Here is a 27320-nt window from a genome sequence, read left to right as displayed (position 1 = left end):
ATCAATCGTGGCCGCTCTTCGATTGGGAAGCAGAACCGACAAACATAAGATGGCACGGGTGGGTTGCGAGCAGGCTGGAAGCGAGGAAAAGTCCGCTTCACCGCAGTCGCTGTTGTTGGAGCCACAGCCATTAGCCGGAACCTCACGCGCAGCGCCGGAGATCTTGTTGGCTGCCCCCGTGCTTCTGCTGCGTACCTGAAGTTTGCTTCTAGCTTGCTCCGGCGTACAAGGTCTGCCAGTGGGCCCGTTGAGTTATGGTTGCGGGTTTGGAAAGAAAAAGAAAATGCAAAAGCAGGAGTGCCAGTGAAAGGACATACTCCCGTGGATGGAGCAAGAAGGCGAAACCTCGATACCACAAAGTGAAAGCCTAAAAAAAAAGACGGAATTTTTGCCTAAATTTTATAAACTTGCGAAAGCTGAATCGCATGAACGTTGGATTGTCTTGTTAATTTACAGTTGGCTTTGTAATGCTGGCTTATCATGTTGTTTTTCATGTCGTACTATCATTAAGGCTGGCGCGTTCGTACGCCGCATATCATTTCAAGCCGTAGATGGAAGTTGATGAAGATGACGATGTGCAACACACAGCGCGAAATTGTGCTGAGGTTTAACACGAGGCGTGTTCGCCTGCGGCGACAGCCTTGTGCTTTCGCGCAGTGGCTAACGAAGCTGACCGCCGCGGGTTCGAATCCCAGTCGCGGATATTTATTTGGCTTATACTTATTTATATAAATAAATATACAATAAATATACTTGGTACAAACCTACAAACATCGCAAGATCTTGCTCTGGCCTTACCATTCGGAATAGTGCTTTGGCACTAAAAGCAAAAGTTCAGTGCCGCCGATTCAAAACAAAAAGGCCGCCTCCGTCTGGAAGACAAAATACCGAGAGTTAGCTCCATATGTATCAGCAGCGCGAACAGAACACAGGAAGAAGAAGGAGAAGATAGTACAGAGCGCTATCTTCTCCTTCTCGTTCTTCTTCCTGTGTTGTGTTCGCGCTGCTGGTACATATGGATCGCAACCTACTAGCCCGGCAGATGGTGTTATTCGAGCGTTAGCTGTTTGGTTTACTAGAATTAATATGAATGAGATTAAAGGGAGGTACACCAATGGAAATACGAATTTGTACATCATTGGCACGCGGCAGGTGGTTGTTTCTATAATGCTATTGTAGATGGCGCTACAAGTCTCAATGCGAGATGTGCTGTTTTCTAGTTGCTGCAACAGATGGCGCTGTGGTCTCAGGGTGGTAGCAGACCCCACGAAATCTCGAAACATGATGTATAAGAGCTAACGCCCTTAAAATTCGCAGGGACACCTAGTTACATTGTGTGTTCACAATGCGATACATTAGAAGCAGTTGATGTTCAGACGTCACGTCCGGTATAGTGACGTCCTTTCACTCCAGTCAATCGGTCAATTTTATGACCAACGACACATTTGTTCCCGATGAGGTTTCTGATGCTATCAATTTAATTCAGACCTTTAGAATAGGAGAATAGCGGGGCGCCTGCGCGCATGCGCCGAATGATAACACCCTTTGTGCTATTGTCCAGCGCATGAACACTCGCGCCCTGCTGTTCCCTTGTCGCCATAATCGACCGAGTTCCCTTATTCTAAAGCTTCATAATAGATACAGCGCTACATCGGGAAAGGCATAAGGGCGTCAACAGCCTGGCTTATTTGCTCGGGCAATGTAGGGAACCAGTAATAAAACCACCGAGGCTGCAAGCAAAGTTCTTAGGGAGGGCTCAGTTGTAGTTCGCTTCAAAACTGCTTAGAAACCCAGTTGCGCTTTGTTTTGTTCTATAGTTGGTTGAGAACCAGCAGTCTTGCCACATAACTTGCCGTGCTCCTGTGGTATTCGATTAGTGATAATTGGTTCAAATAACCAGCCTAGCTTTCAATGATGAAGTGCACCATTTATGCCATTCAGGCCTTCAAATGAGCACAGGTGACGTGCATGTGTCCCCACTAACTTCTGCCGCCCCGTGGAATCGAAGTTTTTAGCAAGAACTCCTTTTAGACACCCGAGAGATGAACGATGACGTAGGACTTGTTAATTGCTGGTGCTGATGACAAGACACTGGGAAATATAGATCGACCATGCTGGATATTGAGTTATGAGTGGTGTAGCTTTTCCTGCGGGAAGCACTGCACTTGGATTACGAAACAGGACCCTGGACTACAGCCAAATGTCGTCCTTTCCAATGGCATTACTCTGAGTTGTTGTGTGTTTTGTAGGCAGTCCGTAAATTTTATTATCGTGACGCGATTTCCATTCTTCTGAATAGTTCTATAGGTGGCTCACAATCAAATCTTTTCTATTATTATTCCGTGGGACCAGAAAAAAAAAGAAAGAAGAAAAACAGCAATAGAAACTTCGGCAAGAATTCTGCTCTCTGATCTCCACGGAAGAAGGAACGCACTTTAACCACCACAGTTTTCGTAGATCCGCGCATAGTTCCTCTTAAAGCTCCCGCAAAGAAAAAAAAAAAACGAAACAGCGGGAAAACGGAACGGTAGGCCAGGCGTATAAATTCTCAGCCCTTCGTTATAGCGCCTTCAGACCGCGGGCGATTTATAAGTACCAGGGTCACGGAGCAGAAATGGCTCATTACTATAGGCGTGCGAGGTCTTCGACGATATACGCACGTTCTCGAGGCGGCCCGGAAGAAAGAATGAAACGGGCTACGAGTTATCTTCTCTCTTCGTTTGTTCCAGCCTTTTCCCATTTCCCTCTCGCTTTGTTCTTTTTCCGCTACCCGCGGGCACGAGGAATAAACGAAGGGGGCAGAGCCGCGATGAAAGTAACTACAGCTTTGAAAGGCGCAATCTATTTGACGTCATGGCGCTCGCCATCCGAGAAGTTTTCGTTGCTCAAGGTTCTCGGGCTCGCATGACGAAGAAGGGTGGTATACACAAGACGACGACGACGCAGGCTGAAGCGAGGAAAGAGACGGATAACTTTTTTTCCCCGTCAATGAGTGAAGGCTGCGTAATGAGTTTGGCGGGGATCGAAGTTTGCGCGCCATATTTGCACTTCTGTGCAGTGTGGACCGTGAGCCGAAGACCCGGGGCAGAAGGCGCCCCGAAAGCCTTATGCAAGAAGAACACATTGTTTCCGGCACCGGGGGATGAGGAGCCATTTGGAAAAGAGGAAAAAATAACACGAACGGAGAAGAAAGAGACCTTAGGGCTAAAAGAAATACTAAGGACAAATTGAACCTGGCCAGCATCGATGGATTACAAGTTTGGGACGAAAAGAGGCCGCTTTCACTGAGTACGCAGCTATTTAAAGTAAGAAGTGATTGCGAGACGATCAGACATCTGATGCAACAAGTCTGTGAAAGCAGATGGATTTCGCAACATACCGAACAATTCTGGACAAAAGCACTTTTGAAACGAGAAAGAGTTTATGAACGCAATTTTGTTCATATATTCTACGATTTCACTATAGCAACCAATATATCCGCAGATATACTGTCGACAGGCTTACATTTCTTGGCTATTAACGTTTTTGCCATCGCCAGAAGTGTATCCCCATTGGTGTTCGATGTCAGTGTTAACTGCTCGATGCGACTGATGGAGAAAGTTTCAAGAATTTGCAACACATCGGAAAAATGGGCCATTAGATTCAATATTTCTATAACTCTACCTTACAATATTCCAATATTCAAAACTTTTGCCAGATAATGTTGGACACGACGTTGATTACTTTGACACTTTTACTCTAATGAATGCGTTTACGCCAAGCTGAGGCTTCATACACGCGACAGAATTTTCATGCAGGGGGACGGCAGACAGAGATAAGTCGAGTGTAGTGGCTGTAAGTGGGAACGGTACTCTCCTAGCTAAGGGAGAGGCATATTTGTGTACAGTGGCATATTTTCGCACAGCTACCGTTCGAACTCTTCTGTCGCACAGCTAAGAAGGAAACAAACATTAAACGTGGAAGATTAAGCGAAGCATGCCCACGACGATCAACGCCATCACCGATGTCGAGAGTTTTAATTCGAATGGCGAGAAAGAGTATTGAAAATTTGGCTCCAAATTTCTCAGCAACGAAAGCGCCTCTTTGTTTCTGAGCAAACGCCAACAGGGTCACTAAAGGCTCTAATGTTAGATTTTGCAGCGAACAAACGTTCGAAAGAGTCATATGTGAACAGTTTCTCTTTAAGTAGAGAAGCACGAAGACAATTTGATGGCGGCCGCACATGGGTGGCAGCATTTAGCTGCAGATAAGATTGTTACGGCGCCATGTACACGTGACCCAATGCTTCAGTGGCAGTACACGGTATTGAGAACTTGTCAGCCTGAAGCTGCTTATCGTAACAACCAAAACATGGAGTATCAGGTCGCAGCCAAACACATTGGATGCTGTAGGGAACACGCGTTCTGTCCACCCGTCATTAATAATGCTGCCTGGCACATGGTCCTGTCCCAATGAACCCGCCACCGTAGTCATTAAAGCAACGTTAAACGATTCCTGAGACAGGAGGCCCTTTCTGTGTAGCCTGCTATAAACGTGCGCTGAAGTAGTCCTTGCTGTTAGCGGAAACTCGCTTTTGGAGATGCTTTCATAGATAGCAGCTGAAATGCTGGTTGGTTTGGTTGGTTTATGGGGTTTAACGTCCCAAAGCGACTAAGGCTATGAGAGACGCCGTAGTGGAGGGCTCCGGAAATTTCGACCACCAGGGGTTCTTTAACGTGCACTGACATCGCACAGTACACGGGCCTATAGAATTTCTCCTCCAAAGAAATTCAACCGCCGCGGCCGGGATCGAACCCGCGTCTTTCAGGTCAGCAGCTGAGCATCATAACCACTGAGCCACCGCGGCGGCTGCAGCTGAAAGAGTCAGGTCGATATACCGTCGGGGCCTCTTTGATCAGTCAGAAATGCGAAGGCGGTTGCCCTATGCACACTGAGGTTACCTTATGTAGCACCTTCGGAGTATTGTAGTAGCTGAAGCTTCCTGAACACTTTCCTGAACACTAGCTGGAGCAAATTAAGAATACGCTGGAAATGCAGCGGAAGAAAACAAAGGTCCTCCCAATGCCAGTTACAACTGGAACATGGTCCAAAGCATACATGGTTTTCATCTTTCAACCAAAGTTGTCTTCTTGGTGCTGGCTGCATCAACAAAAAAAAAAAAGTGGCCCGTTTGCATGAATTTAATCGCTTAGAGGTATGTTTACAATACCAATCAAAAAGAAATGACGTGAGTTGAGGGAGAAGGGTGGTGTGTGCGGCCGCTTTTGTCGTGGGGACAACTTATCGTTAAAAACTTCTAGATTTAGCTCGCAGTGCAGTAAAGCCAAACTGAAGAAATTCTCATAACCTGTACAAGAATTATTACGAACGCTCACTGTACGTCCTAAAACAGTTCACAGTAAAGTGCGCCTAACGCCAATACAATTTCTTTTAGAACGGGCATCACAAAACATACCCAACAATTCCGAACAAAAGCAGTTTTGAACGGGAAGGAGTTTATGAACGCAATTTTTCATGTATTGTAAGATTCCACTATAAAAATCAATATATCTTCTGATATATATGCAGTCCGTCGGCAGGACTGCACGCTTTTACTATCGTCAAAAGCGGTCCGCATTGGCTTTTTACGGCAGTGTTAACAGCTCCACGCAAGCGATGGGGAACTTTAAAAGAAAGGTTTCGCTCCATATCAGAACAATAGACATTCAATATTTCCATAACAGTAACTTTCAATTTTCGCATTTTTGAAATTTTTGTCCAAGGATGTTGGACATAAGGTACCAGTAAACAGCCGCCGCCCGCTCACGTTAAGCATTGCGGTGCTCACTCGATTCGCAAATTGAAGCGACTGCACCGTTTAAAAAGTCGATGTCCTTCGGACATTGGCCGCTGTTTAAAATGCCCTTTAACTACAACAACATCAAATCAGCGCTCACACACGTACGTTGCTCATACCGATGAAATGGAGCAGATAGCTCTCGGTATACTGCACGCAAGTGCTCACATGACGCACGGCTCGCGAAAGCTGCGTATAGAGTGCCGACATTCTTCGCGTCGCTGAGGCATTCGAAACAAACGAAGAGATACTGCGTGCAGCAAAGAGCCGCCGGCTATTGGTTCGCCGTAGCTACGGGTTAGTGACGCGTGAGGTTTTGTTCGCGTCGAGACGTCTGGCATGCGATCGCGTTCGGCTTTCTGTTCTGGATCAAGTTCTTTCGCCTGTGGAGTCCAACTGAAGAGGAAGGCGAGCTGTGACAAGCTATCAATAAAGCTTTGGATATTCAGACGCTCAGAGTGAATACCGGTTTCAAGCACCCACGAATCAAAAAATAGCACGCTCTTTGAGCGTGAAAAGCTTATAGAGGAAAATCGCATAAGGACTCGAAGAAATTTCTGCAAGAAGTGTTTGTATCTGGTCGTGTTGGTGCTTATCCATGAAAGACACAGTAATGCAAAAGGAGAACACGGGCGTGGTGAGGGAACATGGCGAATCTTTACTTGCACATGCTGTACCTGTATTTGACTAAGATAGCTTATATAAAGCTTCATTTCCACCCATGCACCAAGGCACGGGCTTCAAACAGTCACGTGTCAACAGATTTGGATCAAGAAGAGATACCTTTACACGCATTTACAGATATGCGTCAAGAAACGCCATACGTGTGTGAAGGTCTCACTAAATCGCACTAAGGCTGCAGTTCTGGGAAAACTGGTGTGATGTCTCCTCCTAATGTTTAATTATCTTGGGGTTAAAAATGTGCAAGAAAATTTCAGCGCTCGTACTTGTTAATCTACCCAGTCAAAAAAAAAAGACAAAATCTAGCCCAAAATGCGCCAAAATTCTTTGTCCTTTTATCGTAACGACAGATTTTTCTGTAGCATTGCATAATTTTCAGCAGTAGTGTTGTATTTTTTTTTGTAGCACTTATCTGTAGTTATGTCGCTGGGATAAAATATCGCATGATACAACAGAGTATTCTGTAGTGACTACAAGTTTATAGCCTTATTATTACAAACATCTGCTGCGACGACAGTAAAGTTTGTTTTCTTTACGACATGGTCCGGACTGCAGAAACCCTAGAGGCACAAGCTTTAGCCTGATCGTGCCGTACATTCGACACCTCACGATTAATCTGTACACAACCTGTTGTTCGCGTAAATTAGAAGCGGCGTAAAGAAAAAATAAGTGAAACAAAAAGCAGTTGTGAGCGGTGTCCCCTTCGGAAATGGCGCTCACTGAGTCAGGCCTGTTTCCGCGGCACTCCGCGCCAGATTTTATTTTGGGGCCCAAGGCTGGGCGAGACAGTTTGAGCACGTGCGAAGACGGTGGGACCGAAGCTTATTTGCGTCCCAGTGGCAAGAGACTGTTCTGACTACAAAACGTGGTGTGTGCCGCTATTCCAGAGAAACTACAAGCGGCGTTGACTCGTACCACGTTTTTTTTTTCAATTTCAATGAACTAAATGTAAATGAAGGAGTTTTTCTCGCCGAAAGCAAGGGCGGTTACTCTCTTTCTAGCAGGCTTGATGAAGAAAAAAAAACTCCCAAGGACACCTAATCCCATTATACGCTGGCTATGTGATAGTATTAGATGGTAATGTTGCCTTTGTTGGAAGTGGCGTCACGTCCGTCCATCTAATGGGCATCATCCGTTCTGATGACGTCACTTCTCTTGAACCAATGGCAATTATTAGGTCCGGTGACGTCCATTCTCCCCAGCCAATCGGAATTATCCAGTCTTGTGACGTCACCTTCCACCAGCCAATAGGCGAGTGTTAGTACCTACAGCGCATTTGGGCCCCATAGAGCTTCTAATTCTATCGATTAATAACAGAATTAAGAGGAATGGTGCCTTAAAGCACTGTCCACAAAAAGGCAAGAAACCCCCGCGCCTTCTCTAAAATAACACACGATACAATTTTTCCATCATAAGCTTGAGCATATGTGGGCAGTGATTTAGCTGAAATGACAGTTTGTATACATCATTTTCGTGTTTCTTTATTTTTATTTATCACCGCGGAAGTTTAAAATGAGATTAAATGTGCAGAACATTGTTCGCGAATGTAGGCAGTTTTGGAATACAGAAAATAATACAGTATAACTCGAAGTCTGTGAAGACAGACGAAATGCTGGCATTGAAGCGGCGACTAAAAATGTTAACTAATAGATAATCCAACAGCTTCGTTCCTGAGTCGTTCAACTGATGCAGCTACGAGGAGCTGCTGAAATTTTATCAAAGTTATTATTGAACAGTTATAAAACAATCAGGTAAATAAGCGATTTTTCGGAAGCTGTATTTGATTTACAGTAGAATGGTGGCGCGTGAGAAATAAATTTTCATTATGCGGGTGCCCGAGACGGCTGATCTGGAAGAGAGAACGCTCGATTCCCCTCGCAAGCATGAATTGTGAATTTTACTGCCAGTGGACGAGGTTTACATGATAACCGCAATGCATAACTTGCTTGCAAATTTTCGCGGAAGAAAGCCAAAATTCAGTGAAAGGACAAGAACTTGTTCAGCATTCAGAAGGGTAGCAGATCGGGCTAGTTGGCGCAGATTTAACATCCTCTCTGTCTGTTCCCTCTGCGTCCTTGTTGTTTTAGCGCTTCGAAAAATGTCAAATCTGCACCAACTAGCCCGATCCGCTACCCTTCCGAACTTCATTTCTAGTAGCGCTCGTCTCTGTCTGTTCCCTCTGCGTCCTTGCTGTTTTAGCGCTTCGAAAAATGTCAAATCTGCACCAACTAGCCCGATCCGCTACCCTTCCGAACTTCATTTCTAGCAGCGCTCGTCTCTGTCTGTTCCCTCTGCGTCCTTGTTGTTTTAGCGCTTCGAAAAATGTCAAATCTGCACCAACTAGCCCGATCCGCTACCCTTCCGAACTTCATTTCTAGCAGCGCTCGTCTCTGTCTGTTCCCTCTGCGTCCTTGTTGTTTTAGCGCTTCGAAAAATGTCAAATCTGCACCAACTAGCCCGATCCGCTACCCTTCCGAACTTCATTTCTAGCAGCGCTCGTCTCTGTCTGTTCCCTCTGCGTCCTTGTTGTTTTAGCGCTTCGAAAAATGTCAAATCTGCACCAACTAGCCCGATCCGCTACCCTTCCGAACTTCATTTCTAGTAGCGCTCGTCTCTGTCTGTTCCCTCTGCGTCCTTGTTGTTTTAGCGCTTCGAAAAATGTCAAATCTGCACCAACTAGCCCGATCCGCTACCCTACCGAACTTCATTTCTAGTAGCGCTCGTCTCTGTCTGTTCCCTCTGCGTCCTTGCTGTTTTAGCGCTTCGAAAAATGTCAAATCTGCACCAACTAGCCCGATCCGCTACCCTTCCGAACTTCATTTCTAGCAGCGCTCGTCTCTGTCTGTTCCCTCTGCGTCCTTGTTGTTTTAGCGCTTCGAAAAATGTCAAATCTGCACCAACTAGCCCGATCCGCTACCCTTCCGAACTTCATTTCTAGCAGCGCTCGTCTCTGTCTGTTCCCTCTGCGTCCTTGTTGTTTTAGCGCTTCGAAAAATGTCAAATCTGCACCAACTAGCCCGATCCGCTACCCTTCCGAACTTCATTTCTAGCAGCGCTCGTCTCTGTCTGTTCCCTCTGCGTCCTTGTTGTTTTAGCGCTTCGAAAAATGTCAAATCTGCACCAACTAGCCCGATCCGCTACCCTTCCGAACTTCATTTCTAGCAGCGCTCGTCTCTGTCTGTTCCCTCTGCGTCCTTGTTGTTTTAGCGCTTCGAAAAATGTCAAATCTGCACCAACTAGCCCGATCCGCTACCCTTCCGAACTTCATTTCTAGCAGCGCTCGTCTCTGTCTGTTCCCTCTGCGTCCTTGTTGTTTTAGCGCTTCGAAAAATGTCAAATCTGCACCAACTAGCCCGATCCGCTACCCTTCCGAACTTCATTTCTAGCAGCGCTCGTCTCTGTCTGTTCCCTCTGCGTCCTTGTTGTTTTAGCGCTTCGAAAAATGTCAAATCTGCACCAACTAGCCCGATCCGCTACCCTTCCGAACTTCATTTCTAGCAGCGCTCGTCTCTGTCTGTTCCCTCTGCGTCCTTGTTGTTTTAGCGCTTCGAAAAATGTCAAATCTGCACCAACTAGCCCGATCCGCTACCCTTCCGAACTTCATTTCTAGCAGCGCTCGTCTCTGTCTGTTCCCTCTGCGTCCTTGTTGTTTTAGCGCTTCGAAAAATGTCAAATCTGCACCAACTAGCCCGATCCGCTACCCTTCCGAACTTCATTTCTAGCAGCGCTCGTCTCTGTCTGTTCCCTCTGCGTCCTTGTTGTTTTAGCGCTTCGAAAAATGTCAAATCTGCACCAACTAGCCCGATCCGCTACCCTTCCGAACTTCATTTCTAGTAGCGCTCGTCCCTGTTTGTAAAACATATGACTTCAAATATACTGGTTTGGTTTATTGGTGTTTAACGTCCCGAAGCAACTCAGGATATGAGGGACGCCGTAGTGAAGGGCTCCGGAAATTTCGACCACCTGGGGTTCTTTAACGTGCACTGACATCGCACAGCACACGGGCCTCTAGAATTTCGCCGTCATCGAAATTCGGCCGCCGCGGCCGGGGTCGAACCCGCGTCTTTCGGGTCAGCAGACGAGCGTCGTAACCACTGAGCCACCGCGGCTGGGCACTTCAAATATACTGAATACGAAAGCTTTTCCACTATTTGCTATGCAGGCGAAATTCGGAGTACTTTCATTACGCCACAGAGTAAATTTATCATGGGCATATATGACTGTCAAGCAATGATGAATTATTTGAATCCACGATGAGGCGAAATTTTAAATTTTAAGACCATTTTGAGCGGCAACATGTCGAACAATTCTGGACAAATGAATCTTTGAACGGGAGAGAATTTATGGACACAATTTTTGCATATATTGTAAGATTTCACAACAACAACCAATATATCCGCAGGCCTCCCGTCAGCAGGTTTGAATTTTTTTTTGCTGTTAACGTGTGTCAAAAGCGTTCCCCACTGGTTTTCTATGGCAGTCTTGACTGCTCGATGCGAGCAATGGAAGAACTTTAAAATATTTCACTACACATCGGAAGAATGAACTATTACCTTCAATATTTCTATAACAGTGCCTTACAGTTTTAGAGTATTCAAAATTTGTATCCAAGAATGTTGGACACGCGCGAATCATTTGCGTACAACATGAAATTGCGCGGCTGCATCCTACGCTGGCTTCTTCGGCACTGTTATAAACGTAAGCTTATGTGCGAAGATTAATTTCATGCACGTAAAGAGAGCACGGAAGAAGACGGAAACTTTTTTGCAGTCGCTGCACGCGCACATCTCGAAATGCGGCTTATAACGGCCAATACCAGGGGGCCTTTGCTTTTATTTCGCACCCACTATGCATGGCGGGTAAATTCTCCGCCCAGGTCGAGCAAGATACGGATTTCATATGTTGAAACCTTTTGACTACTAAACTTCCTTTTTGTTGAAATGGATCCCTAGAGATTACCTGCAGCATTTCGTGAGGGTCCTCTCCAATGTTGTTTACAACTGGGCTGGGCTAAAAAGCGCACATGTTTTTTCTAGTTTTTTTTTTTTTTGTCGAGTACTTGACACGACGTGCCAGCTGTTCGCATAGGTGAAGGCAGAAATGCGAAAACACGCGCATTTTGTTTAATATATTTATTTGCATTCCAGTGTGGCTCGATGATATCATCAGCAAGCTTCAAGCGCGAGCTAAACTGCATCGCCCCGCGTACGCTATTACTGCAACCTGAGATGTCTAGGCTACCAGCTCCCTAACGTGGACTTGCTGAGACTAGTCACGTGACAACAGTAACCCCGTCGATTAGCCCGTTGGTGAATCTATAGAAACGGCAACAGTGTGTGTTCTGGTTTACACAAAACGGTATTTTTGTTTAAGAACCTTAGTGAAAAATCTGTCTAATGAAATTACCTCATACGGTTTGTCGTACAAATCTCATACAGTTATCATACTTTTTCATACAAATGTCATTCACTTTTTTTCTGGAGGTTTAACGCGACAAGGCGACCGAGGATATGAGGAACGCTGTAGTGAAGGGCTCCGGAAGTTTCGACCACCTGTGGTTCTTTAACGTGCACTGACATTGCGTATTACACGGGCCTCTAAAATTTCTCCTCCACCAAAATTCGACCGCTGCGGCCGGGATCGAACCCGCGTCTTTCGGGGCAGCAGCCGAGTGCCATAACCACTGAGCCAACGGCTACCATTCTTTTTTGAAAAATCATACAGTTCTCACACCAGTTCCATTCAATATCACACAATTTCTATTACATTTTTCTGGCGCCTGTGTTAGGTTATTGCATCATAGAACTTTTTTCGCTGTGGGGAACCTACGTATGCATTACGCTTCGTCGTAGTTATTTTTGCAGCGGTGAGCAAATACTGCTTTTAGACAAACCAGAGTGACACAGGCTACCGAATAGCTGTAAGAAAACGAAGCGCAGATTTGAATGAAATGCACCACTTGAGGGTGGGACTCACCTGTTCGAGAGTTCCGTGTAATCCGATAAGCAGTGCGAGAGTGTAGACGCTGTGGCATGCGCACGAAGCCAACTTCTAGGGTTGGACACGCCTCCGCTAGTGGCTCCGCTTCGGGTAAGCCTGTCTTTCTCCACAACACTTCACGACGAAATCCGGCCGTCAACGCGGCTAAGACGACTCTACTGACGGTCTTATACGCGTGCCCAGCACGAGGAAAGAAAAAAAAACACCACGTTCACTCACAACAGCACCTTCTCACGGGAGGTTACAGATAACTTCTTCACGGTGTTGACGATGCTGTGCAGTTGGCTGCGGCGTTATTGCTGGCTCCTCTGTACGCGTGGAGGCTGTTGCTGGTCGTTGAAGCGATAAACAGCGGTGCACGTACTAAGCAACAGGTCGAGCCTTCACCGAACCCCTGAGAAGAGCCTATAAGAGTCCTATGCACTCCTCAAACGACACCAGGTTGGAAAAGACAACAATTCAAGGAGATGGGGCAAGCATAAAACCGCGTTGCAGACACGCGATCGAAGATCCCTGTTATGAATCCTGGAGGGGGGAAAAATGTTTTGTAGAGCACTTTTCCTCTCTTGTCGCGGTTTCCGAACCGTACGTTCAACAAAAAGTAATGAATTGGAGTGCGCTTTTCGCCTTTCTTGCCGTTGAACTAGCAGCTTCTCGGCAGTGATAGATGCTAACGAATGTAGTGTTTCTGTGCAACACGTGCCTTGGTTTGCGCGCTTTCGAAATACAAATCTTCAAAGCAGAGCCACTACCTCGTTGCTTGAGTCGCCTATTACAGAAAATAAAAGTTGCAACCAGAACGATTCCTAGGTTACGGGCTCAGAAGCGAACAGAAGGATATGCGGTCTGCAGATGGGACTCGAATCAGTAGGGTGCCGCGGAATGCGTATGTGCAACCAAATCTCCTGCAAGTGCCAAAATCATCCGATGTAGAGTATACCACCTTCAGCCCCGATTCCTTTTTCTCAGAAAGCGCTAGAAAAAAAAGCACAGTGAGTTCGAGGGCTTTGCGAACGCGGAGAAAGTGAGCGAGGCTCGGGGTTTAAACCCCTTTTTGTTGCCCGGAGAATCACGGAAGAGTGCACTAAGTGTCGCGTTTTCGGGAAGTGGCAGATAGCATAACCCTGGAAGGCTCGCTTCTATGAGTAGCCGCTTACTTCACAGCTCGCAAAAAAAAAAAAGAAATTAAAAAATTGCAAACCGAAGTGGTGAAATCAAACAAGGAGGAATTGTCTGCACCAATCCTGTGGCAAAAACGACTTACTAAAAGCGCAAGACGTGCAAACGAAAACTGCGTGTCATACGGTCGTACAGAAATAAAAATACAAAATGTACCAAAGAATACGCGAAAGTGTTACAGGGACGTATTAAAACTGGTCGTTCCAACACCAAGAACAAAACAAAACGCACGGCCGCAAAGAAAGCCAAAACCAAAACAAACAAAAGAGCGAACCTAAACAAAGGAACCTCACGGGACAAAGGACGCTTTCGACAATAAACCCAAAGAAAATCCTCGCTCCTCTAGATTCCACCTAGTGACCCATTGGCCGCACTAGCTTCTTAGCTTCGTAAAGAGAAAGAACGACTAAGTCACGGGGGCAAACTGCGAGCGACTTGCCCACGTGTAATCCTAATCTCTCCAGAGACTGAAAGCGAAGCGTCGCGGCCGTTCCGTCGGCCTCGCTCTAAACGCGTCTTGCGGCGAAGCACGCTACAGCAAAACCGCACATTGACGCCGGATGCGTGCCGGTTTCTAAAAGGCAGATAAGGTCGCGAAGAAAAGGTGGCGTTCCAGCGAAGGAGACGAAGTTGTACGGTTTTCGTGTAGCCTGTCGGCACGCTTCTTCATGACTCGACGTTGTGCCGAAGCTCAGAGCAACGCTGCTAACTACCGCAGCCTGAAGCGGACGCGGCAAATGAAAACCACTAAGCTGCAGTTGGCTACGTTTAATAAAAAAAAAAAATGAAGACTTGCCTCCAGGAAAAATTAGTTGGGAAGGCAGTATCGCGATATGGCCCAGACAGAGCGGCTACGCTGATATAATCTGGACTGTAATACCTCTGAACGTTATTTTAAAATGATAAAAACGTAAGCGAAAAGGTGGAAAGCGGTTCTTGACGTGGCTACGCGGGAAGGGCGGCGGACTCGAGACAAACGAAAATCTATCAAGCGCCAACGGAAAAAAATAACGGTAGCTAAAAGGAGGGGGGGAAATAAGGAGAACGAGAAACGCGTGAACACCACGCCACTCGCAATCAAGGCGCGCGAGGACTGTTCACGGCAGCCACCACAACGCGCACCAGTCGAAGACCGACCGAGGAGCCCTCAAAGCCCGCAGGAGAGCCCAGCAGAGACTGGGTCGGCGGGGGCTTTGAAACAAGCACCGACGGCACCACAAGAGCCCTCGCGCGCGAGCGCTGTATCACTCGTCGGCTGTAACACTGGCCCGGCTGCAGCACACGCGCACAACAGGAGGACGGGCGACTCTCTGGCCAGGCCAGGTGTGCAGCCTCCGTGGCGTCGTCGTCCTTTGCCAGCAGCAGGCGTCAGCGACGGGGAGAGTGAAGGGGCTCGACGGCGCGCAAACGACGCCGTCGTGAGCGGCGACGGCGAAGAATCAACCGCGCTGGCTGCTGCGCTTGCCGGCCGTTTGAGGGCCGCGCGCTGCGACGTAGAGAGAGAGGAGAAGAAGCTCCGCTCTCCTCCTCCTCCCCCCTCTGTTGCGGAGCGCAGCGCTAGCGACGTCGGGCGCCCGGAATCTCTCTCGGCGGTGTCAGGTAGGAAACGCGCCGGCCTGGGTGCGCGCGCTCCGCGCTCGATCTCGCGGCTGCCGCCTCCTCCTCCTCTCCGTTTCTCCACGGACCGAACAACGGGAAGCGCGCTCAGCGAGCGCGAAAAGCCGCCCCTGGCGGACTTGACGGGAAACATGGCGTCGGCCGCTGCTGCCGCCGGGCAGCTTTGTCTTTGCTGGCCGGGTGCCGCTCTGCCCCGGTTGCCCTTAACCTCGGACATCTGCGAGACACGAGGGAAGTGCACCCAGGAGCGGCGCGCTGAAAGAAAATTGAAATATGATAGCTGGAGCAAAGCGTGAATTGTTAATCAGCGGGTTGGTGCTGCTCACGTCCTATGCAAAAAGCGATTTGTTTTGCATAGCCGCCGCTGAACTTGTTTGTGGGCCGAATGTGTACGGAGTTATGCCCTACAGTTTTCAGCGATTACCTTTCAGTGACTCGCTCCATACGTCAACCTTGGAGTAATCGGTCGCGTTCTTGCCACTGGCTCCGACGCGAAACCGGCAGCCTCACATACATGCACCCTTTCACATTTTTAAGCACGAAATTCTTTTTGCTATCTTTGTCGGCAAATTCCGGCGAAGAATAACCGCACAGCCGAACCTATCCCAAACATTCCGAAGTTCACCCCGACAGTGGCAGCCAGCAGAGGAAAAGGATTTTTCCCACAATGCATTTCATGCTTATAGATACTCCCGACGACGCGATGGACCATCTGGATTGCCTCCCGGGACCTGAACCTGCAACTGCCCTCGTCACCTTGGCCCAGGACCTATTGAACTCCTAATATAAAAGCTGTTAATAAAAAGTGTCACACCACCACCACCACCGCCACTACCCGACAACGCGATAGACTGCAAATTTTTGTTAGCAGTGTTTGAAGCCATTGCGGAACGCCTCCTCATAGGGCACCGATATGTGGGTCAAGTTCATAGCATTGTAATTTGGCAATACGAATATTTAAAATTACATACTCCTAACAAATTTTACGATGGACTCAATTGCCTTTATCTTGAAACTCAGAGCCTATCTCTGCCCTGTTTTCAAGCTCGCTAACAGATTTCAGCGTTTGTCGAAGCACTGCAAGCTCTTGTTTGTTGCAGAAAAATTGAAGTCTCTCTCGCCATCGAGAGTAGATGTAAGCATGGAATGCTTTTAAAGCGAAAGCTTTACTACTTGCACTTTCAGCCTTTGCCGTGGCGCGGCGGTGCCACCATTGAGCTTTAGTTGACCTCTGTGTGACGTCATGTGTGACATCATCACGCCGAAGAGAAGGGCGACAGACTCGCGCCGTCGCAAGCCGCGGCGGTGCCACCACCGGCGCCTAACTCCTGCGCTCTCCGCTAGGAGCGAAACAGGTGTTGTGACGTCACGCCGAAGAAAAGGGCGACCGACTCGCGCCGTCGCAAGTCGCGGCGGTGCCACCACCGCCGCCTAACTCCTGCGCTCTCCGCTAGGAGCGCGATTGTGGCGTTACGATGAAGAGATTAGGCTCGACTCACGTCGCTAGAAAGCAGTAGCTGTGCCAACCACCAGCGGCTTAACATTGCTTCGCAATTGCTTCGCTTCGCAACACACTGCAAAGCACTTCTGCCGCACGCCTCGCTGAAGAGCACAACGAGTTAGAGACGAACGCACTTTCGGTTTTCGCGCTCACAACTCAACGGCGCTGAATGGTAGACTGTCGGGCGAGTTGATGCGTGTTCGCTATTCAAAGGCTGCTACGACGACAACGCATGAAAGACGTGAGTCTATGTGTAGTTTTTCATGGGTTTTCGTAGCACCCGTTCAATCGAGAATCCAGACACAGGCTTGTGAGTTTACCATCTCATAAGAAAAACTGAACAACTGAACCTCATTTTAATAACTCGTCCCTGCCAAACGCAACTATAAAATCCCGGCGCCGCCTGGATGCGAGAGGACGCGACAAGAACCACCCCCTTTCCGCCGCCTTACTTTTACTTCCTCGCGTGTAGTTCTTTACAACACCAATTTAGGGCGCACACAAACGCTGCCTTGACATTTGAGTCCCATTCCGGTTGGCGTGCCACGCCTTTTGAGTACTGAGGAGATGAAATCGCTGTAAAACGGTATTATCGCTGCCGCCGCACCGGAACGCGTCGCGGCGTTCCAGAAACAAGGAGATAGAACCGCTGTAAAACAAGCAGTGCTGCTTGCGGCCGCCGTCAGTCCGATTTTGCTGTGACAGCGCATTTCCGCTCGCAGCGCGCCGGACCCTTTAGCGGCGGGTGAAAAGTATCGCTAATGAATAATTGCCTCCTTATTTCACAGTTTCGCTAAGTTGGCTACAGGCTCGTCCTCAAGTTCGCTCCACTGTTTCAAGAAGAGGACTTAGTTGGGCCGGTTGGTGCATGTTGATGGAAACCGATTGGACAGCGCTGACAGCACGGAAGAGAAGAACTGCCTTTGTCTGTGTTCTGCGCTGCCGTCCTGTCTGTTTGCGCTCTTTAATCGGTTCTCTACGGTTTGTCTGCGTGTTCACGTGAGTTTCCAGAGGACGGGCGGTAAAATCATCTCATGCCCAATAGATTATGGCTTGGTTTGGTTTATGGGGGGTTAACGCCCCACAGCGACCCAGACTATGAGAGACGCCGTAGTGAAGGGCTCCGGAAATTTCGAGCACTTGGGGTTCTTTAACGAGCACTGACATCGAACAGTATACGGGCGTCTATAATTTCGCCTCCGTCGAAATTCGACCGCCGCGGCCGGGATCGAACCCGCGTCTTTCGGGTAAGCAGCCGAGGACCATAACCACTGAGCCACCGCGGAGGAAGCAGTGGTAATGCAGCAGCTTCATAACCAACGAAATTTCTGACACATTGCATGTTTACGAGGATTGTTCCTAGACCAGCTGGTTGGTTAGTTGGTTGGTTGGTTGGTTGGTTGGTTTATTGGGGTTTAACGTCCCAAAGCGACTCAGGCTTTGAGAGACGCCGTAGTGAAGGGCTCCGGAAATTTCGACCACCTGGGGTTGTTTAGCGTACACTGACATCACACAGCACACGGGCCTCTAGAATTTTGCCTCCATCGAAATTCAGCCGCCGCGGCCGGGATCGAACCCGCGTCTTTCGGGTCATCAGCCGAGCGCCGTAACCACTGAGCCACCGCGGCGGGGCTGTTCCTAGACCAGCGTGCGTGACGGAACCTAAAAACACTTCGTGCTTAATACAGTTATGAAAATAGGGCCGTAAAGAGTCCGCGGAATGAGAGTTATGAGTTCAGGAAACATGGCGCCGGCCGGAGCTTGTTCTATACATGCAATAACCTTGCCATAAAGTTAGCCCTAGGGCGGGTTGGTAAATGAAATAATCCCACAAGGGTATAGAGGTTGTTTAATTGCCCCGAGTGCTTCGCGACCGCACACGTTCTCTTTCCGCGATTTTACTGCTACGGGCGGCCGCTTAACTGCTCTAATTCGAACCTGCCCAGTGCTCCATTAGTGAATCTGACAGTGATTGAGGCGTACCGTTGGCTTGACTTAGGCTAAAGTTGGGAGCGCTCCAGGCGGTAACTAACTGCAAACATTAAGTTCCGATGATGTCTGCACTGTGCGCGCGCATAAAGGCAACAGGCACTTACACCAAACCTGGCACTAACAGTGCGAGGAGCGGAGTAAATTACTGTAATGAAAACACGGGCAGAATACAAATGTGCAACGACGCCCAACACAATCGAAATCTGGGACGTGAAATAGCGAGAGAAAATAAAATAACAAAACGTCCGCAGCTGTCTACTGCATAGAAAGGAGACAAATTGATTTCGCTTGAGTAATGCGTCCTTATGTTCACACAGACCCGCCCATAGCGCATGTGTTGTCGTCTTCGTTGTGTCCTCGTCTTCGTTGTGTCCTCGTCTCGAGCACTACAGTTTTTCATCAAAACTAAGCTTTACGAGTCCGGCATAAAAGCGAAATAAGCAACCCTCGTGCACACAAACATTTACGTGTGCGCAGCGCATTTGTATGTGCGCGTGTAACGGCTGCAGAACAGCACAGTAGGTACACGTCGTTCAGCTGCTTGTCACATCGTTGCGGGATCGATCCCGGCAGCGGCGGCCTCGTTTCGGTGGAGGCAAAATGCAAAAATGCCCGTGTGCTAGATGGACTAAGCATTTTCTTTAGGCTTCTTAGAGACTTTATTGGATTCCAATAGATCTTTCCTTTTGTCTATTCATAGACTATAGAGAGTGTATAGGAAAGTCCACTAAAAGTGTTCAGTCATAAATCTATAGATTGTCTGTTGACTTTATATAGGATTTATATTACCTAAAGACTAGTCTCTAGGATTTGACTATAGAAAGTCTATGAACTTCATGGACAACCTATGGACAGTCTATAGACTGTCTAAAAATGTTCTGTAATGTTGCGCGATGTCAGTGTACGTTAAAGAAACTCAGGTGGTCGAAATTAATAAGAATGAGAATCAGAATTAACCAAGTGGTCAGAAATTTATGTATGTATGTATGTATGTATGTATGTATGTATGTATGTATGTATGTATGTATGTATGTATGTATGTATGTATGTATGTATGTATGTATGTATGTATGTATGTATGTATGTATGTATGTATGTATGTATGTATGTATGTATGTATGTATGTATGTACGTACGTATGTATGTATGTATGTATGTATGTATGCATGCATGCATGCATGTATGTATGTATGTATGTATGTATGTATGTATGTATGTATATATGTATGTATGTATGGTTTATGGGGTTTAACGTCCCAAAGCGACTAAGGCTATGAGAGACGCCGTAGTGGAGCGCTCCGGAAATTTCGACCACCTGGGGTTCTTTAACGTGCCCTGACATCGCACAGTACACGGGCCTCTAGAATTTCTCTAAAGAAATTCAACCGCCGCGGCCGGGATCGAACCCGCGTCTTTAGGGTCAGCAGCCGAGCACCATAACCACTGAGCCACCGCGGCGGCGTATGTATGTATGTATGTATGTATGTATGTATGTATGTATGTATGTATGTATGTATGTATGTATGTATGTATGTATGTATGTATGTATGTATGTATGTATGTATGTATGTATGTATGTATGTATGTATGTATGTATGTATGTATGTATGTATGTATGTATGTATGTATGTATGTATGTATGTATGTATGTATGTATGTATGTATGTATGTATGTATGTATGTATGTATGTGTATGCGTCTGTATGTTTGATGTGTGTCCTGTTGTAGCACTTCTTGCCAAAGCCAATCGTCCAGAGAGATCCCCTTTTGTTTTTATTTCCATTTCCGCAGTCGACGAATGACAGTAATTGATAATCTAGAAAATGAGAGATAGAAAACGAATCTGAGTCCAGAGTGGAAGTAAAAGTAAAGCAGAGCGAGGGACAAAAGCGCGCTGGTCGTCATTAGGATGCAGCAGGTCACGGCGCTCCCTAATGAAAGGTTCCCCCTAACGAGGGCTGCACTCTAATTAAGTACAATACGCTGCGGAACAGAAGCGATGAAAGCGCGGCTTATGGGTCTCGGCCCAAATAGAAAGAAGCTGCGGGAAAGTTGCAATCCTGTTCTACCCCCAAGTCCGTCCGAGGAATAAAACATTATGTCTTCTATAAAAATTCACTTGGATTTCCGTTCTTTTCTTTACGCTCCTAATATAATCTTTGCTTGCATTTCGCATTACAGATGGAAATGGCAACTTTGGCGCATTAAATTGACTGTGTGCAGGTCCTCCTGCAATTAACGAGAGGCTGTGAGCGTTTTAGAATGCTGATATAATTTGTTATCTGATTCTTCTGTCTGAGGAAAACAATGGGTAGGGGAAGAAAGGTGCTTTTACTTCAAGCTCGGAAGCGCAGCGCACGTTCGAAGACAATGAGTTCGTGAGAAGGCTCACGACGTTAAATGGCACACGCTCAAGCACACGCGCAACCATTTTTGCTGCGGCTATACGCGAGATGCACGGTTCAGAGCCGGGTTCTTCTCATATCTGGTTGTTCTCGGTCATGCTTGGACCCTGAAGTACACTGAGTGGCTATATTTCTTGAGTAACGGCGACGTATTCGCTCATATGATGACACGAAAAGGACGTTGTAAAAACAAGATAATAGCGTTTTAACCCATAATACAGTTAAATCTAGTAGACGTGTGAAAGCATGTGTTTAGACTGAATGGCTCATGGTTTTGCTTTGCTTGGTCGTCGGCACGTTTGGCGACGATATTAGAATAAGGCTAAGCTCTGATCGAGATAAGGCTGATCTGATCAAATCGCGCCGCAGATGGAAGTTGAAGACGACAATGAGCACGCGAGTATGTTGCAGATTAACTCGAGGTCTTATCGGCTGCGGCGAGAGCACAGAACATCAATTATCTACAACATTGTACATGAAACATAAAAACACAATAAAACATAATAAAAAACGTACATAAACCGTCGCATCATTCTAATGAATACCATAGTGCTCTCGTACAGTGGCCAGTGAAGCTGCTCTGTTTGCGCCGCTGCGGGTTCGAATCCTAGTCGCGTCAATATTTATTATGTTGATTGATGTATTTATTCAAGGTTAAGGTCAAGGCTTCAGAGATGGCCCGGCTTTTGCAGCCTTGGTCGTGAAGTGGAGCATTCACTCTAAAAAAAGGATGAAGTTGGCGAGGAGCTTGTTAAGGCACGCGCAGCTAAAGAGCTTAGTGCGGAAGATTTGTTGTCGCTTAGATTACGCTGCTTTCTTCCTTTTAGCTCATATATTCTCGTAACACTCACGCAACTATTTCTCTCAACCACAGAATTCTCATTCGCGGTGTCAGCAGCGTGGAAGTGTGGACCGTGCGTGAATTCTTGAAGTTTTTCAGCCATTCATATTGCCACGTATCATTGTAGTGTTTGTTCTCTCACGCCCAAGGCTGCAGGAAAGGGTTGCTATCACTTTTGTTCGTGACGCGAGAAGCGACCACACTAATCTCGATTGATCGCAGCCATGAAAGGCTGCATCTAGGTTTTTCCAGATTTCTGTAGATGATCTAGTTATCTGGAAGTTTCCTTGCCGGCTTTAAATTGAACGATGCCGCGAGCAGCGGGCATTCGTAGTTCGACGACCGACGAGCACGTTTGTTGCTTACGCCGCCGCCGAGTGATTCAGTTCTTTTGTGGGCGCAAGTCAGCCCAAATAAAGAGCTTCGTTTCCAAGACTGGTTGGTGTCTTCCTGACGGCTGGACTGCCGTCACTACAACGTGACAATATCATTTTTTGAAAAAGAGAGCTAAGATATGTACAAACTAAGTTATTTCTCGACAGTAGAGCATAATGCCCGTTGGAATGGGCTAAGGTTTTACGGCATCGGCAATGAAGCCCGGCGTCGGCGATGAACGGCAGCAGTGGCCTCAAAAATCCAAGATGACGTAACAGTGCATAACCATGTGACGTCATCAGCAAAGAATAAAACTTCTTCTGGATGTGCTGGGAATTGAACCCAGGAATTTCAGACTGCGAGACGAGCATGCAACCCATCCCTTATAAAAATGGTCTATAGACAGTCTATAGACTTCTTATTGACTCTATTGACTTACTATAGATATTGTTTTTGTCTATTCATAGTCTGTAGACTGTCTTTAGACAAAAGTCTACTAAAAGTTTGGTTGGTTTGGTTTGGTTTGTGGGGTTTAACGTCCCAAAGCGACTAAGGCTATGAGAGACGCCGTAGTGAAGGGCTCCGGAAATTTCGACCACCTGGGGTTCTTTAACGTGCACTGACATCGCACAGTACACGGGCCTCTAGAATTTCTCCTCCAAAGAAATTCCAGCCGCCGCGGCCGGGATCGAACCCGCGTCTTTTGGGTCAGCAGCCGAGCACCATAGCCGCTGAGCCACCGCGGCGGCTCTACTAAAAGTGTATGGCCATAAATCTATATATTGTGTATAGACTGTCTATGGCATTTGTATTGCCTATAGACTGTTCTCTAGGATTTGTCTATAGACTGTCTATAGACTTTATAGACAGAAGTCTATGGACACTCTATAGAATGTCTAAAACTTTTTTTGTAAGGGATAGGTGACAAAACAGCTTTTTTAAACGTAGGATTTATACAGTGGAATTAAGTTATATTTGAAACAACTATTTACAAAGCTTTTAAGAAACGCCACGAAAGTCATCTCAGAAAGAGAGAGCAACAGAGAACTAGATGGGAGGTAAGGCTGAGCACATCACTAATAAGGAGTGCCACTCCGAATTAAAGTCGGCCGGCTCGTACACATCCATCAGATGGACAATCGATTGATAGAAATGGGTTATGGTTGAAACAACTGATTAACTGTGCCGGTCCACCATTCTCTTTTTCCTTAAGCTCTGTGTTCCCATCAGAAGAAAAAAAAAACCTATCAAAAGCTTCAGCAACATATTGCTCTCCGGTGAGGTATCGCGTGGTTTAAGAAGTCAAATAAATTGCCTTTCCTAAGGTCCGTTGCAAAACATCCCAAAGCAGCCTTGCGCACTTACAGTTGATGAATCAATGTTCATTTGTTTCAGGAGCATCACAGAGGCGACAGACTTGTAAAAGAAAGTCTTAGTGCACGGTGAAAGTGAAATTTTTCTCAACTGCGTAAGTACATCACGTCCCGGCAGTCCAAAGTACATTGAGCGGCAAATAAGAGGGGAGGAAAGCATCGGAATCAAGTCCTTATACAAACGTCGTCGCGGCGTTGAAAATAAGAAGCTGTTGAAAAATGGACTGCCAGAAAGCGCAGAGCAATATATACCTCATGTAAAAGCCCCCATAAAGAACAGTCAGAGAAGTTAGAAGACACAGTCACTGTGGGCAAAGCATTAACTAAAGTTACCTGAAAAAACTGTAAGTATCAGGTAGGAATTGTGGCGAAAAAACATAAAGCGGTCAACAATCTGCCGCACATAAGGATGGATTAAACCTAGCCCACTCGCGCCGACAGGTCGGAAAAGATGATCATGCCGAATGGGGGTTCCATGGAAGAACCGCATACAAAAGTCGCAAGAACTCTTGGAAGCGATGCATATAAATCCTAGCGCAGTGAATAATCTTCAAATCATAATAAATTTTTGTTGCTAGAAACAAGTTATAGGCGGTGGCCTTGCCGAATATTGACAGACCATGTGGGACAAATGTCTGAGCATAGCGCTGTACAGCTGATACACTATCCTTCCAATAGTTTTCAATGTGCCTGTACGCGCTTAATGGTGCCCCAAGATACCTGGGCGGTACAAACGTCCATGTTGCGCCAGCGTATTCAGCTGGTGTAGATCCCCACAATCCAAACCACAGAGCGCACCTCTTGGCACGGTTCACCTGGGCACCCGAAAATGTGCCAAACTTCTCAGTTAAGCCATAACTTCTTCCACGCTAGGCTTGTCTCCGAAGAAAAAACGCCAGATCATCTGCATAAGCTAATACTTTGAGCTCACTATTTAGGATACGGAAACCTCGAATGACACTATGCAGAAAGCTCATACATATTGGCTCTAAGTAAAGTGCAAACAGAAATGACGATAAAGGACTCCCCCGTTTAGGAGACGAAAAGGAACACATGGGTTATGAAAGACACCCATTCACAATCAAGCGGATAGAGCAATTACTGTAGCAAAGAAGCATTCCTTAGTACACAGCTGAACCAAAATTGGTTTGGTTTCTTGGGGTTTAACGTCCCAAAGCAACTAAGGCTATGCGGGACGCCGTAGTGAAGGGCTCCGGAAATTTCGACCACCTGGGTTTCTTTAACGTGCACTGACATCGCACAGCACACAGGACCTCTAGAATTTTGCCTCCATCGCAATTCCGCCACCGCGGCCGAGATCGAACCCGCGTCTTTCGGGTCAGCAGCCGAGCGCCGTAACCACTGAGTCACCGCGGCGGGGCTGAACCAAAATTAACGTGTTCTAAAAGTGAGAACAGAAATTTGTGCCGGACACGGTCAAAGGCCTTCGCAAGGTCCATTTGAAGCATTGCCATTTGTTCCTGAGAGTCGGTACAAAATAGTAGATCTGTTCAGGCAATATGTCGGTTAGTTTGAAAGGAGTGACCCCTCAAACAACATGTCTGCTGAGGTCCAATGACAGTCGACATTGCAAACTGTAGCGGATTCTCCAAGACTTTTGCAAAATTCTTATAGTGTGCATTAGATAGCGTAATGGTTTTATAGTGCTGTACACATTGCAATTTTTCTTTATCTTTACTCCTTAGTATAAATACAATGTGACTTTTAGGAAGCGCCTGCAGCGGAACTCGGATTATTAGACTAATGATGAAAATCGGGAAAACCGCGTTGCTTCGTGGTGAACAAAGCTGAGACTAGTGTATGAGTTGCTTCAGTACTTTATGCTAGTGACTAGGTGTATTGATGGAAGATAAAATAAAAAATGAAAAAGAAATAAAAGTAAAACCAATGTTTTCGCATTCAAAACACTTCGTGTTTTGAATTTTTTGGTTCTTCCAACGCCTTGCATGTCTCTCCGTATTCAACTTTTTCAAACGTCCTATATAAATTTTGTTTCACGTCTCAGATCATTTAAGCGGTTAGTATCTTCAACTGGCGACATCAGCACCTTCCTGCCTTGAGTGGGAAATGCTACCGCAGACATTTCGCACGCGTGTGACGGTCACAAGTACTTTTTAGCATGCTTTTGTGACTTTTTGCTTGCGTAGAAGCAGCAGATGATGCGATGTAAAGAGCTATAACAATTTTACAGCTTTCTGAGTGCCGGGAGCTGATTCTCCGCCTACAATTCCTGGAATCTGGGTCGCGTTTTGTGAAAGAACGGGGCTATAAAACCGTGCAGGCGTATGTAAAAGGCATACGTCGACAATTCTCCAAACAGGAGCTCATGGTCTCACTGATCTGTACTAGTAAAGATACAAAGAGTTTATTGCTTCCTGAGGTAACAGTGACTTATCCTTTTGGAGAAAACAATTCAGAAAAAACTTAAGATTCTGAAGACCAAGGCATAGTGCGTACGAAGAAGAGACGACAGAAAAACGTGACATACGCTTACTCTCCGGCGTTGGCTGCTTTTGCAATATGCAAACGTAGAACGAAGATTTTCAAAGCCATTTGGGCCGGTTTCGTAAAATTTTCAAGCCGGGTTGCCAAATATGGCCAAACAAGAAAAACAAAAGCTCCTGACCCCGGATGCATAATGAATGCAAGGAGATAACGGTTGGGGGAAAAAGAAAACTCAGAATTTCAGCGAAGGTGTGAGCTAGAAGAGTGAGGACCCAGAAAGGAGCTACTCAAAGACGAAACAAGCAGACGCGTGAGGAAGAACCAACGCCCCTGAGTGACACATAACGGCAGCGACCGTTAGGGAATAGGAGAAGAAGGACGCTCGGAGAGAGCATCGCGGTGCAAATCTGAAATGAAAGATGGCAGGAGTGGGAAGAAGAGTTCGCAGGGAGAAAGCGCAGGAAGGCGATTGCGACGCCTTCGTCTCCCAGTGAACCACAGGTCGTTAAAAGGGGGGGGGGGGGGAGCAGAGTCTCTGACAAAGCTCTGTAAAAGGCAGGACAGACGCACGGAAGGGACTATATAATAAAGAGAGATGAAGCGGGCAAAGTAGAGATGGAGGGTCTAAGAAACGAAACCAGCGAACTCGGGGGAGGGGGCTGGGGGGCGATGAATCGAGGAAGCAGGCAGCGGGCAAAAGAAGGGACGACCGAATGAAACGAGAGTGAAGAGCTCACGCCACACAGCGCACCCGGAGTCGCACGTACCGCTGGCCCGTGGAAGGCGGGTTGAAGCAAGGGGCGGAAATCAATACAGGCGCGTCGGTCTAGCGCGGCGGCGGTCCATGTTGCGTCGCTGTGTCCCCATCGATTTCCTTCTCCCATTTTCTTCCCCTCCTCCCCCCATTTTCTCTCTCTCCCTTCGTTCCCTCTCCTTAACCACCCTTCGGCTTCAACAGTCCTCCCGCTTTGTTCGCTGCCAGCGTCAGCGCTCTGAACTCTGGGTGTCCCTACTACAGCTCGCAGCTGTAGCAGCAGCAGCCTTATTGTTCTAG

The 27320-nt window shown here is 47.0% G+C and overlaps 1 protein-coding gene across 1 annotated transcript in view; it reads right to left on the bottom strand.

Moving 5' to 3' along the window:
- LOC149332253 (neuroglobin-like) overlaps positions 1–15286 on the bottom strand; it is a 221422-nt gene extending 206136 nt beyond the window's left edge. The window contains exon 1 of the mRNA XM_089557169.1: positions 12494–15286. The gene's annotated coding sequence lies outside the window, so the exon portion shown is untranslated. The remainder of the gene's footprint in view (positions 1–12493) is intronic.
- Between the last annotated feature and the right edge of the window lie 12034 nt (positions 15287–27320).

The sequence above is a fragment of the Amblyomma mixtum genome, chromosome 8, assembly GCF_055824585.1.
Source record: "Amblyomma mixtum isolate Tamu chromosome 8, ASM5582458v1, whole genome shotgun sequence".
NCBI classification, from domain to species: domain Eukaryota; kingdom Metazoa; phylum Arthropoda; class Arachnida; order Ixodida; family Ixodidae; genus Amblyomma; species Amblyomma mixtum.
This window is presented reverse-complemented; position numbering and strand designations above follow the sequence as displayed.